Source organism: Haliotis rubra, unplaced genomic scaffold, assembly GCF_003918875.1.
Source record: "Haliotis rubra isolate DU_JTF1 unplaced genomic scaffold, ASM391887v1 Scf877, whole genome shotgun sequence".
Lineage (NCBI taxonomy): Eukaryota > Metazoa > Mollusca > Gastropoda > Lepetellida > Haliotidae > Haliotis > Haliotis rubra.
In genome coordinates this window covers 91,948-106,219 of record NW_025767609.1, presented here as the reverse complement: position 1 = coordinate 106,219, position 14,272 = coordinate 91,948, and the positions used below count along the sequence as shown (strand labels likewise).

At 38.4% G+C, this 14,272-nt stretch overlaps 2 long non-coding RNA genes across 2 annotated transcripts; one reads left to right on the top strand and one right to left on the bottom strand.

Annotated features, from left to right (window-relative positions):
• Positions 1 to 9,394: 9,394 nt before the first annotated feature.
• On the top strand, positions 9,395 to 9,722 carry LOC124263278. The gene is made up of 3 exons (XR_006894799.1): positions 9,395 to 9,461; positions 9,496 to 9,597; positions 9,632 to 9,722. It is a non-coding gene; the product is annotated as an uncharacterized LOC124263278 (long non-coding RNA).
• Positions 9,723 to 10,523: 801 nt separating this feature from the next.
• Positions 10,524 to 12,840, bottom strand: LOC124263277. Its single transcript, XR_006894798.1, has 3 exons — positions 12,497 to 12,840; positions 12,067 to 12,365; positions 10,524 to 11,935 (listed from the first exon to the last, which is right to left on the bottom strand). It is a non-coding gene; the product is annotated as an uncharacterized LOC124263277 (long non-coding RNA).
• Positions 12,841 to 14,272: the final 1,432 nt, after the last annotated feature.

Sequence of the window (14,272 nt, the reverse complement as noted above, 5' to 3'; positions counted from 1 at the left end):
CTAACGGTATCGGTGGTCAGGCTCGCAGATTTGGTTGACACGTCATTGTATCCCAATTGTATAGATCGATACTCATGCACCTGCAGGGGGCTACACCTTCAATGAACCTCGTGTGTGTTACGTTCCTACCCAACAACCATGAAAACAACATAAAACAAGATCATGCTTCTTTAGTGTTTATTGCATCTAGTCCAGAGCAGGGGAGAACAACTTTATACAAGACAGAGAGAACAGATACAAATGTCCAATAGATAGAGGGAAATAAATTAGGTGCTGCTACATGAAATACATTACACTCATTGTACCAGCAGTTCACAGGCATACTGTCAACACTGCGTGCAGGAGCAGGTGGGTGTATACCGCCATTATATCACAACTGGGAGTTATGTTCACTGTTTCGATTGGTTGGATTGACAAGACGGGAAGGAGACAGGTTTCATGGTTTAACATGCTTGTGCAAGTTCTTCACTTTACACATGATATAAGTCAGATAGCATCCTCCTCTGTCCTCAGGGTGAGGACAACGTGTCTATTCTATGGAGTAACAGCAGTCCTTGTCAACCAGAGAATATCTTTAGCAAAAGAGGCAGTGAAAGACCTCATTATGAACACTAAAGACAAGTTTCTTGGGGAAATTTACTCAACATTATTAGTGCGATGGTTCATATATGAATAAACTCTGAGGACAATAGATAGATATTTTTACAAAGGTTGTGACCAAAACCTGGGACGTCTTGGAAACGTTACTCAGAGTAACAACAAACGTGCCAATGACACTGAAGTAAAATATGGACAGTTTTGACATTTGGTGATATGAAAGGTGGACATTTGATTCACTTCGGGGAAAACCAGGACTGCATATACAAACTTGAAAGTATGCCTGTAAAACTAATTAACAATTAATATTCTAAGATGTTGCGTAGTTAATGAATACAGTACGAATTGCATAACGTTCGTGATAAACTTAAAAATTGCATGTTGTAATCATTAACAAAAAGGAATAATTGCAGAATCCACCTTAAAAAAATATAACTTATCAGTAAAATAACTGTTCCATCCAACTGAGATAAAACTGCAAGAAAATCTCTTGTTTCAAGATGTACACATACTGTAACTATTCTAGTAATATGAACAGAAATATATATATATTTCTTGCAAATTTCAATCCTAAATATTCTCCAAAATGTTTTGGTCTTATTGTTTCATAACTGTATGAGAGAGCCGCTTACTTTGTCAAGACAAATCTGTAACAGACTAAATAAACAAAGTAATCCTCTAATTCTCATCAACTTGAAACACAGATTGACCATTACAAAATTTATCCTCTCAAGAAAACATTTATAAGGCCAGACCAATTTTTTACTTGTTTTACAGACTTTTTTCCTCAGAAAACCTAAAGGCAGGAGGGGAAAAAGAAAAAAAAAAATCACCAGTCAAAGTAATATCCCTTTTAAATGCTAAAAGCATTTTACTTTTGGCAATTTATGAAGTAAACAATCTAAAAAACATTTCTTGTAAGTATAAATTCATTTATACATTTTTTCTTATTCTTGAAAAAATATGACTGGCGGATCCGTAAAACAACAAATAAAATTGGTCTGGCCTAAAGTGAATTTAACTGGAAACCATTTTTTGTAATTGTATATCAATTCTCATCAAATGAAAACTAGTCGCAAACTAGAACCTTATTAACATTCAAACCTTGCAACAAGAAACATTTAAAAGGTTTATTCAAATACATACTAACTACAATTTGGTATTCATATATTTACAAAGTTCATATTATCAGAAAAATTACATTTCATAACATGTGAAAATGTAATAGTAAATAGAATGTGAAGGTAAAAACTACATCTGATATTTTTTACCTGAATTTAGTAACAAACTGTCAACATGTACATTTGTTAAACATTAAAATATGAACGCATATAAAAGTGACTATAACAGACAGAGTTGGGGACCCACATACGGACATCCTCCGCATCTATCAGACTAACATGACATGTTATATAAATAGTGTTTGTAAAGGGATAGGCAACTGTAAGGTAGTTAACATGTATTCATATATACATTAGATAAGAAAAATGTATACAATGTCAAGTGGGGAGATATAACAAAATATATAATATCACCAAGTGTTTGTAAACTGACTTAGCCAATACACTTGGACCAAACTGTTAACAAGGAGTCTTTACATCACATCTACGACTTGCTGCACTTCACCGTCATATCTACGACTTGCTGCACTTCACCCTCATATCTATGACTTGATCACTTCACATTGTGATGTAACAGCTGATAACCATGCCGATCCTTCTCAAAAGAAGATAAAGACACTTAGTATTGACTTGCCTACAGTTACTCTGTCAAGGTATAACCATAGTCTATGAAACTCCTAGTATGGACTTGCCTACAGTTACTCTGTCAAGGTATAACCATAGTCTATGAAACTCCTAGTATGGACTTGCCTACAGTTACTCTGTCAAGGTATAACCATAGTCTATGAAACTCCTAGTATGGACTTGCCTACAGTTACTCTGTCAAGGTATAACCATAGTCTATAATGGACTTGCCTATGTCAGTCTATGAAACTCCTAGTATGGACTTGCCTACAGTTACTCTGTCAAGGTATAACCATAGTCTATGAAACTCCTAGTATGGACTTGCCTACAGTTACTCTGTCAAGGTATAACCATAGTCTATGAAACTCCTAGTATGGACTTGCCTACAGTTACTCTGTCAAGGTATAACCATAGTCTATGAAACTCCTAGTATGGACTTGCCTACAGTTACTCTGTCAAGGTATAACCATAGTCTATGAAACTCCTAGTATGGACTTGCCTAGTTACTCTGTCAAGGTTTAACCATAGTCTAGGAAACTCCTAGTATGGACTTGCCTAGTTACTCTGTCAAGGTTTAACATAGTTAAACTCCTAGTATGGCCTTGCCTACAGTTACTCTGTCAAGGTATAACCATAGTCTATGAAACTCCTAGTATGGACTTGCCTACAGTTACTCTGTCAAGGTATAACCATAGTCTATGAAACTCCTAGTATGGACTTGCCTACAGTTACTCTGTCAAGGTATAACCATAGTCTATAAAACTCCTAGTATGGACTTGCCTACAGTTACTCTGTCAAGGTATAACCATAGTCTATGAAACTCCTAGTATGGACTTGCCTACAGTTACTCTGTCAAGGTATAACCATAGTCTATGAAACTCCTAGTATGGACTTGCCTACAGTTACTCTGTCAAGGTATAACCATAGTCTATGAAACTCCTAGTATGGACTTGCCTAGTTACTCTGTCAAGGTATAACCATAGTCTATGAAACTCCTAGTATGGACTTGCCTACAGTTACTCTGTCAAGGTATAACCATAGTCTATGAAACTCCTAGTATGGACTTGCCTACAGTTACTCTGTCAAGGTATAACCATAGTCTATGAAACTCCTAGTATGGCCTTGCCTACAGTTACTCTGTCAAGGTATAACCATAGTCTATGAAACTCCTAGTATGGACTTGCCTACAGTTACTCTGTCAAGGTATAACCATAGTCTATGAAACTCCTAGTATGGACTTGCCTACAGTTACTCTGTCAAGGTATAACCATAGTCTATGAAACTCCTAGTATGGACTTGCCTACAGTTACTCTGTCAAGGTATAACCATAGTCTAGGAAACTCCTAGTATGGCCTTGCCTACAGTTACTCTGTCAAGGTATAACCATAGTCTATGAAACTCCTAGTATGGCCTTGCCTACAGTTACTCTGTCAAGGTATAACCATAGTCTATGAAACTCCTAGTATGACCTTGCCTACAGTTACTCTGTCAAGGTATAACCATAGTCTAGGAAACTCCTAGTATGGACTTGCCTACAGTTACTCTGTCAAGGTATAACCATAGTCTAGGAAACTCCTAGTATGGCCTTGCCTACAGTTACTCTGTCAAGGTATAACCATAGTCTAGGAAACTCCTAGTATGGACTTGCCTACAGTTACTCTGTCAAGGTATAACCATAGTCTATGAAACTCCTAGTATGGACTTGCCTACAGTTACTCTGTCAAGGTATAACCATAGTCTATGAAACTCCTAGTATGGCCTTGCCTACAGTTACTCTGTCAAGGTATAACCATAGTCTATGAAACTCCTAGTATGGACTTGCCTACAGTTACTCTGTCAAGGTATAACCATAGTCTATGAAACTCCTAGTATGGACTTGCCTACAGTTACTCTGTCAAGGTATAACCATAGTCTATGAAACTCCTAGTATGGCCTTGCCTACAGTTACTGTGTCAAGGTATAACCATAGTCTATGAAACTCCTAGTATGGCCTTGCCTACAGTTACTGTGTCAAGGTATAACCATAGTCTAGGAAACTCCTAGTATGGCCTTGCCTACAGTTACTCTGTCAAGGTATAACCATAGTCTATGAAACTCCTAGTATGGCCTTGCCTACAGTTACTGTGTCAAGGTATAACCATAGTCTATGAAACTCCTAGTATGGACTTGCCTACAGTTACTCTGTCAAGGTATAACCATAGTCTAGGAAACTCCTAGTATGGACCATGGCTCTTGCCTTTACTCTGTCAAGGTATAACCATAGTCTATGAAACTCCTAGTATGGCCTTGCCTACAGTTACTCTGTCAAGGTATAACCATAGTCTAGGAAACTCCTAGTATGGACTTGCCTACAGTTACTCTGTCAAGGTATAACCATAGTCTATGAAACTCCTAGTATGGCCTTGCCTACAGTTACTGTGTCAAGGTATAACCATAGTCTATGAAACTCATAGTATTGACTTGCCTACAGTTACTCTGTCAAGGTATAAACATAGTCTATGAAACTCCTAGTATGGCCTTGCCTACAGTTACTGTGTCAAGGTATAACCATAGTCTATGAAACTCCTAGTATTGACTTGCCTACAGTTACTCTGTCAAGGTATAACCATAGTCTAGGAAACACCTTTCCTAGCTTTTCTTCAACTTCTTTCAAGTAGTCCTTACTTAGGTTTTCAGAGAATTCACCTAGAAGCATTTCCAAATCAAATTTTAGATACAATTCTAGTTATAAAGAACATGAAGCATGATGGTAACTGTGTCTAAAAACTCACATTCAAACTTGGTACATTCAGAAAATACTCATTTATTAGTAATACTTAACTTTTTACTATAAGTGTTTTCTCAGTTATCTGTTACAGTCTAGGCTTCTGTGATAGTTATGAGTGCACTTCCTCTATCACATGCCCTGGTACCCATGGGTCTCTCATAAGCTGTAGGCCGGCATTTATCCTTTCTACTGCTGGGACAGTGACAACTCAACTTACTAAATCCCAGATGTTACAGACTGCAAGATGCAGTCATTATTAATCGTCCACAGTCAAATAGAGGACCCATTTCTTATTTATCAAACAAGCTGTATGACCGAGTGCAAATCAAAGGCTGAGTTAGAGAATGAAGTTAAGTCGGAGTGTCTAAAATACAGTAATCATGATTATGACCAAAAGCCAGTAAAATGCAGCAAGTGATTAAACTACAGAGCAATACAGTTCGGAAGTTGAAGCAAAACAGACATGGCATTGTTTCCCTTGCATCATCAAACCATGACTAGTCCTCGCCATCTTCTGGGCACCGTTCCTCAAAGATGTCGTAACACTATTGTAACTCAGTTAAACAGACAATCAGTACTAAGATCTGTTCGTGGAACGGAGCCCTGCATAGCTCGGAGGTGCCATTTTTGCTGAGAAGAGACAAATTACTAAGCCACTCTTTTGTATTGTGTTGGAAAAACACCTGAAACCCTTCTGTGAGAATTGTTAATACTTCACAGGAGTGTACACAGCCCATGTGAACATATTCAAGTAGTCAGAAATCTATACCAACGATAATCCATGTCCTGGTGATAACAAGCAAGAAGTCAGGCCACCATGAGATTAGACAATATCACACAAACATCAGTGTTACTTACATCACTTGCAATAGACTTATTATCATCTTCCCTCACACTTAAAATTCAACTTCAGGGAAGGGTAGGGTTGATGTGTTCTATACTGCCTCGTTCCACGACCTTATATAGACATCCCTGACAACTACACGGCTTATGTATCCATGGAGGAACAAAGTGTACACCAACCTGTGAAGTATTGACGATGACTGAGGTAACAGATTCTGTTGACATTGTGTCCATGGCAACCACTTTGTTAACATAATGTTATCCTAACAGCATATATCAATACACTTGCAAATACATGTTGTAGTAGTTTGTTGTATTTCAGGGTAAAGATTCTTGTGACCTCTGATGCATGTTGTCCATTGCGACGAATTAACAATGTACAAACAAACTAACTGAACACACTTTGTAATACTTGACACAAGAAATGACTTTTGCTGGTTGTGATAAACAAATGGCTAACTTCATATCATTTTATGAGTAAGCTATGAACAATATGTCAGAAATTGTCAGTTCATCAACAGCACCAGTAAGCTTGATACACGTCTCTAATGTTCACCACCTTTGGGAAACCAGACAAACATTGGTAAACTGCTGACAAACCTAGAATCAGTCACTGTGAACCTGGACACGACGTCACCATCATAATTTTCTGTCCTGTCTACGATGAATTACAGTCCTTAGATGGCTGAACTACCTTGCTGGCCCCTCTAATGTATTGAATCATAACATGAACACTTCCTCTGGTAGCACACTGACCTGAATCCCTGCCCCTGTACAGTTGATCCTTCCTCTGTGTACCCACTGATTTGAATCCCTGCCCTTGTACAGTTGATCCTTCCTCTGTGTACCCACTGATCTGAATCCCTGCCCCTGTACAGTTCATCCTTCCCATGGGTACCCACTGACCTGAATCCCTGCCCCTGTACAGTTCATCCTTCCTCTGGGTACCCACTGACCTGAATCCCTGCCCCTGTACAGTTCATCCTTCCCATGGGTACCCACTGACCTGAATCCCTGCCCCTGTACAGTTCATCCTTCCTCTGGGTACCCACTGATCTGAATCCCTGCCCCTGTACAGTTCATCCTTCCTCTGGGTACCCACTGATCTGAATCCCTGCCCCTGTACAGTTCATCCTTCCCATGGGTACCCACTGACCTGAATCCCTGCCCCTGTACAGTTCATCCTTCCTCTGTGTACCCACTGACCTGAATCCCTGCCCCTGTACAGTTGATCCTTCCTCTGGGTACACACTGACCTGAATCCCTGCCCCTGTACAGTTGATACTTCCCATGGGTACACACTGACCTGAATCCCTGCCCCTGTACAGTTCATCCTTCTCATGGGTACCCACTGACCTGAATCCCTGCCCCTGTACAGTTGATCCTTCCCATGGGTACACACTGACCTGAATCCCTGCCCCTGTACAGTTCATCTTTGTGTTATTCAGGTGGGGGCTAACTGTGTGACTTACCAAATGACCATGATCAATTTTACACACTTCATGGCAAAACACCCTATTTAGTTCCCAAATAAAGAAAAAAAACATAAATCTACCTTCAAAAATTGATCATATCACATATTCTTCTTGTGCTTGTATAACCATCTAAAAGTCATGTAGCAAACTGATAAAAGCTAGTGATAACACTGCTCAACACAGCCAACATCTTATCACTCAGTAGTTGAACCAGGACACGACTCACCATGATAATCAAGGCTCGAAAGTTTACATGAACAGGGGAGATAACTCACATCTGTACTGCTCCAAGCTATCCTGCAGACAAGCCCTAGAGGAGGCAAGGGCAGTTTGGAAAGTGGAGTTTTTAATGAAGCATTATTTCGCATTGGTGCATGGGTGCTGTCACAATGGCATGACACGACATAATGATCAGTTTGTTCAAATCAACAGCCTATTCTGTTTGCTGTGTACTGAAAATCAATTCTAACCTGTTCAGATAATGTAAGTATGGTTTGCGGCACTTTCAACAATACTCCTGGCAAAGGACATACAGTGAAAGAAGACACTTGCAATATTCTCGACTAACAGTGGACACATAAAATGGCCTGAATCTTTCCCATTTCCATTTGTTCCAGGGGAATACAATATGTATATACATGTACAGACGTACAATAGGCTTATCTCCTCACCACAGATGACACCTCCTTGCCAAGCTTGCTAACAGTTACAACTCATGGTTAATAAATGCTTATTCAACAGATGTTGGCCCAGATCCTAATGAAAGGTGGGCAATGCATATCGTTATGAACAAGATCCAGCCAAATGTTGAGAAAGTATGATTGAACACAGTTTTCAGCAATATTCCAATTCAGTCTCGGAGGGGAACCAAGTTTATACCAATGGGGAATCAAACCCAGGATTTAGGCATGATGAGCAATACCACCCATTCCAGCTCAGTGCTGCTTTAGATTTGATACGTAAGCAGACCAGGTAAAGTTGTCACTGCAGTGTAAATACAAATACTGTTAACACCAGCTGAATCAGAATATTACTGCAGGGTTGGGGAGACCAGAGGTTAAAGCGCTGTCATGCCAACAGCCCAGATATGATTCCCCTCAAGGGGCTCAAAGAGAAGCCTACCCTCTCCTACCCTCATGCTGCTCGAACAATGTAAAAAGGTGTGCGAAATCACTCATTCACTACATTTGGAGATGAGTAGAGGACCACATGTAATAATGACTAATTATGAAGGATATAAATACTGCAATGGTATGTTGAAAACTATCACTTCTAATCTATCTACATCTAACTAAACCTGAATTCTACACCAGTGGTAGGGGATGGCATCTCAAAAGGAACTGATATTTTTAGCTGTTTTTGTTTGTTGGTTGTTTTAACGCCCCAGCAATATTCCAGCTATATGGCAGTGGTCTGTAAAGAACCTGTGATCAACAGCATGAGCAGTGATCTATGCAATTGATAATAAACTTATACAGGCTGTTATTTTTACAAATTTTATACAATGCAAGGAGAGAGAATTTTAAAAACAACAACAGGGGTTTATCTACTTGAAATGAAAAATTCATTAAAAAATCTATCTAACAACTAAAGTAACACAATTAATTACCTTTAGGTACCCTTACATGTGAAAGCTTGTATTTTCTATTCATTAAGAAAGGTATCAGTCAAATATGGTGGTACAGTACACCCAGGTATCAGTCTAATATGGTGGTACAGTACACCCAGGTATCAGTCTAATATGGTGGTACAGTACACCCATGTACCAGTCTAATATGGTGGTACAGTACACCCATGTATCAGTCTAATATGGTGGTACAGTACACCCAGGTATCAGTCTAATATGGTGGTACAGTACACCTAGGTATCAGTCTAAGATGGTGGTACAGTACACCCAGGTATCAGTCTAATATGGTGGTACAGTACAACCAGGTATCAGTCTAATATGGTGGTACAGTACACCCAGGTATCAGTCTTATATGGTGGTACAGTACACCAAGGTATCAGTCTAATATGGTGGTACAGTACACCCAGGTATCTGTCTAATATGGTGGTACAGTACATTTAGGTATCAGTCTAATATGGTGGTACAGTACACCCAGGTATCAGTCTAATATGGTGGTACAGTACACCAAGGTATCAGTCTAATATGGCGGTACAGTACACCCAGGTATCTGTCTAATATGGTGGTACAGTACATTTAGGTATCAGTCTAATATGGTGGTACAGTACACCCAGGTATCAGTCTAATATAGTGGTACAGTACACCCAGGTATCAGTCTAATATGGTGGTACAGTACACCCAGGTATCAGTCTAATATGGTATAGGTATCAGTCCAAACAATAACATTGTACAGGTTGGAATCATTCTAATATGGTGGAACAGTACACCTGGGAATCAGTTCTTAATGGTACAGTGCATCTTGATAAGTTCTTAAATGGTTTATGATTTCGTTATTGAATCATTCTAGAAAGAGAATGATTCTGTTGAATTCTCCCTAATATTTACCCAATATCACATGCTTCTTAATTTTGTTCACCATTGTCCTTTTTCATAAAGATAACATCAACTCTGTAATTCTCTTTGAAAAATACCTTGCACCCTCTGTGGAGAGACAAAGGCAGCAACGGACAAAAGTTAAGGCAAATAATAATTATAAATAAAACAAAACTGACCTGAGACAAGTACCCTGATCACTGTGACACACGTGTTGTAAGGGAACTAGTATCGAAAGCTTCATAACCTTTCTCATCTGCATCCCTCGTACAAAAGTGGAGAGTTTGAATAATGGGTTTATATGTTTCACAGAAAAGGTTCAAGTGTTTTGCTGTCTTAATGATGCTTAACTTCCTTGATTAAACTTTAAACTGACTGTAGAACTGAAATTTCTGGCCAGTACAGATATACTCCTCAAAACAAGTGAAGAACAGTCAATTCCTACGACTATAGTTGATATATCATAGCTGGTGTGTATTGTAACACACCCTTCCCACTGTGGATGTTCCTTAACTTGTTTTGAATAATATATATATCATCATCCCATCGCTGGCTTGTATACACAGTGTTGCACCATGCATAAATATGTAAAGCCAACAAGATGTAGTTGTAACCTATCCATTAATGGAAAACAAATAAAATTCAACCAAGAATTTGAAATGAATCTACTCTGAACTTAGTGAGAAGCTGCCATTGACAATATGCATGGATATACTGCAAAACTGTGGTACATGTTACACAAGAGTGTATGACCATTTATGGAAAGCAAATGAAATTTGACCAAGAATTTCAAATGAACCTACACTGAACCAAGTGAGAAGCTACCATTATCTGCCATTGACACAATGTATCTAAGAAGATACTGCAAAACTGTGACATATGCTGTACAAGTTTGTCAAGCAGGTAACACTGATGTTGTGATGTAAGCTGACAGTGTTTTTCATCACCTGCTTCTTCACTCTGGTTTAATGCAGCTGTCACTTAAGTGCTTATGGCAGGCAAACTGGGAAAATAAATCACATATTTCAGAATCGATTCTTTTTACTTTATATATTTTTATAGATTCTGATGTATAGAGAAATTTTTAATTCAGAGTCACTTGCTTTACAATAGAGGTCAAATATCAATCTCTGAATAGATTGGTAATTCTAATTTTAATTTTCTTATCTTTGTAGATTCTGAGGTATTTGGAAATGTTTTAATCCAAATCGGTAATTTTACTGTCACTTGAGGTCGAAAATCTCTCTAACCAGAACTAGATCAATCCCTGTCATTGGTAGAAAATGGACACTCCATTATACAGGTGATGGAAGAACACATACTAATGCCTTTCAGTAATGTCGTACCAAATACGTCCGGATCACTTGAGACAAAAGGGGAAAGGACCGTCATGATACAGCTCTTAACCAAACTAACGGTGCATTTGAAAGACATTGTTACCCTGCCTATATCCTGAGACACAAATGCACAGAATATCACTGTTCCAGGTAATACTTGATGACGATTCATAGTTAAATATGTAGAACTACAGGTACACATCGCCATCAGGTGCCATTGCATCAATCACAAAAACCTGGATGATATACAGCCACTAAATTACCCCAGAGACAAGGCATGAACTCATCTGTTATCCGTGAACTGATAACAAGTTGTTAACATCTCCTACTACAGAGTAACAAGTATTATGCTGTCTCAGTGTGGGTCTCAGTAAAACATCCCTGAAACATGCATCAATAAGAAATGCATATGTAATTAATGTAGGGCTTGATTTAAGGAAATGAAACCTACTTGCATCTAGTGCAACCTTAGGTAATAACCTACTTGCACCCAGTGCAACCCTAGGTAATAACCTACTTACACCCAGTGCAACATTGGTAATAACCTACTTGCATCCAGTGCAACCTTAGGTAATAACCTACTTGCATCCAGTGCAACCCTAGGTAATAACCTACTTACACCCAGTGCAACATTGGTAATAACCTACTTGTACCCAGTAACCTTAGGTAATAACCTACTTGCACCAAGTACAACCTTAGGTAATAACCTACTTGCACCAGTGCATCCCTAGGTAATAACCTACCTGCACCCAGTGTAACCCTAGGTAATAACCTACCTGCACCAAGTGCAACCTTAGGTAATAACCTAATTGCACCAAGTGCAACCTTAGGTAATAACCTACTTGCACCAGTGCATCCCTAGGTAATAACCTACCTGCACCCAGTGCATCCCTAGGTAATAACCTACCTGCACCCAGTGTAACCCTAGGTAATAACCTACCTGCACCAAGTGCAACCTTAGGTAATAACCTACTTGCACCAAGTGCAACCTTAGGTAATAACCTACTTGCACCAGTGCATCCCTAGGTAATAACCTACCTGCACCCAGTGCATCCCTAGGTAATAACCTACCTGCACCCAGTGTAACCCTAGGTAATAACCTACCTGCACCAAGTGCAACCTTAGGTAATAACCTACTTGCACCAAGTGCAACCTTAGGTAATAACCTACTTGCACCAGTGCATCCCTAGGTAATAACCTACCTGCACCCAGTGCATCCCTAGGTAATAACCTACTTGCACCCAGTGCAACCTTTGGTAATAACCTGGCTTTACCACACGTTGCAAAAAGGTTGCAGTTGATGCTCACTTTAAATTATATTCGATGCTTGGATTTTGGTACTGAAGATATTGAACATTGTAACAAAATTATTCTGAGTCTGATAAGATAATTTTATTTTATGGAACTTCATAAAATTTCATGAGTAAACAGTATGTCATTCAATCACTGTCTGTGTAGTTGTCAGACTCAATGCTCAAAGCCAGTTTCTCATTCTGTTTTCCAGCTGACATCTGTCGCGGTGGCTGAGCGGTGTTAGGTGGCTGACTCTGAGGATGTGGGTTTGAATCCCAGATGGGACTCGAGCAAAAGTACTAGAATTTGTACTTTACTAAGAAAGTGTAATCCCAAATATAAGATATGTTACAGCTGACATCTGTGTTCAAGCAAAATATTTACATGCATTGGGAGTAAGTTTGTATAAACATGAGGTTGCACCAGTACAGGTTCTAAATGCTTAAATCAAGCCCTGTTAATATAGAGCACAGAAATAATGAAGTTTCTGCTGAATACTTCAGAAAGTCAAAGAGACAGCGTGAGGGCCTTACAGATGAACATCCAAATATAACAAAACAATATGATTCTCTCATCCCACATTCATGTCTTCGTGCTGTCCCAGTTTCTAAATACTGAATATATCTTATCATATTATTATAACATTCATGTCAATTTCCACACCACCTTCACAGTGGCATTCAGGACCGGTTCATTACGGCAACAATTTGTTCTGATAGCAAAATCATATACATTGAAATTAAAAGCCAAACAATACCATGAGACTATAAGAAAAAGTTTAAAACATAAAATGTCAATTAGGATTAACAGTATATTATATAATGAAATATTGTAAAAACTTTAAAAACAATTTCTATGGTATAAAAAGATAAATCAGAATAGTCATGAAATATGTAACTGAAGTTCTGTGAGGAGTATTACAAGTCAGCTGGGGCTGTTTTCCCACTATAAGTACTACACGGGGAGATAGTATGTGCTGTAATTCATGTAAGCATGCCACCCTGACCACTGGTTGCCCTATATGTCAAATATCATGATCGGTCAAACGTAAAGAGTATACACAACAAAAGTACAACAAAACAAACTTGCTATTTCATCTAAAAATATAATGCATACAACAGAACAACTATTACAATTGTTGCAGGAATTATCCTTATAATACAATAACAAAATATACAAAAATGTAATGAAATCCTATCTTGTTGCTACCATAACTGATACAGGTTTTAAAAGTAACATGCTCAATTCAATTTCATTTGTGATACCAAAGTTTCATATTCCGAATTTTACTGAAACTTCATGAAAAAAATTATATTTACTCACATCAATATTATATTTATTTTATATTATACATTAATCTTTTTTTTCTAATTTGAGACTAAAACATACTGAAATTCAATTTCTCTTCATCAATTAAACCTGAATCTCATCCTGACATGAATAACAAAAAAAAACAACCCATCTTGAAACAGTAATAGCAGTGCTTGTACGTAAAGTAAGTGAGCACTAAAGCGAGGTATAGGTAACCATGACATCTCACTTCAAGTTATCAGGTGCCACACTGACTGCAATACTCATCTGTACCCCTGTAAACAGTAGCAGGGTGTATCTAGGACCCTGCACATTACATACATACATATATAATTACATAACTAGATATACAAGTATTTACATCACAAAGCCGAGCAAAATATACACTACACTGAGATTCCAACATT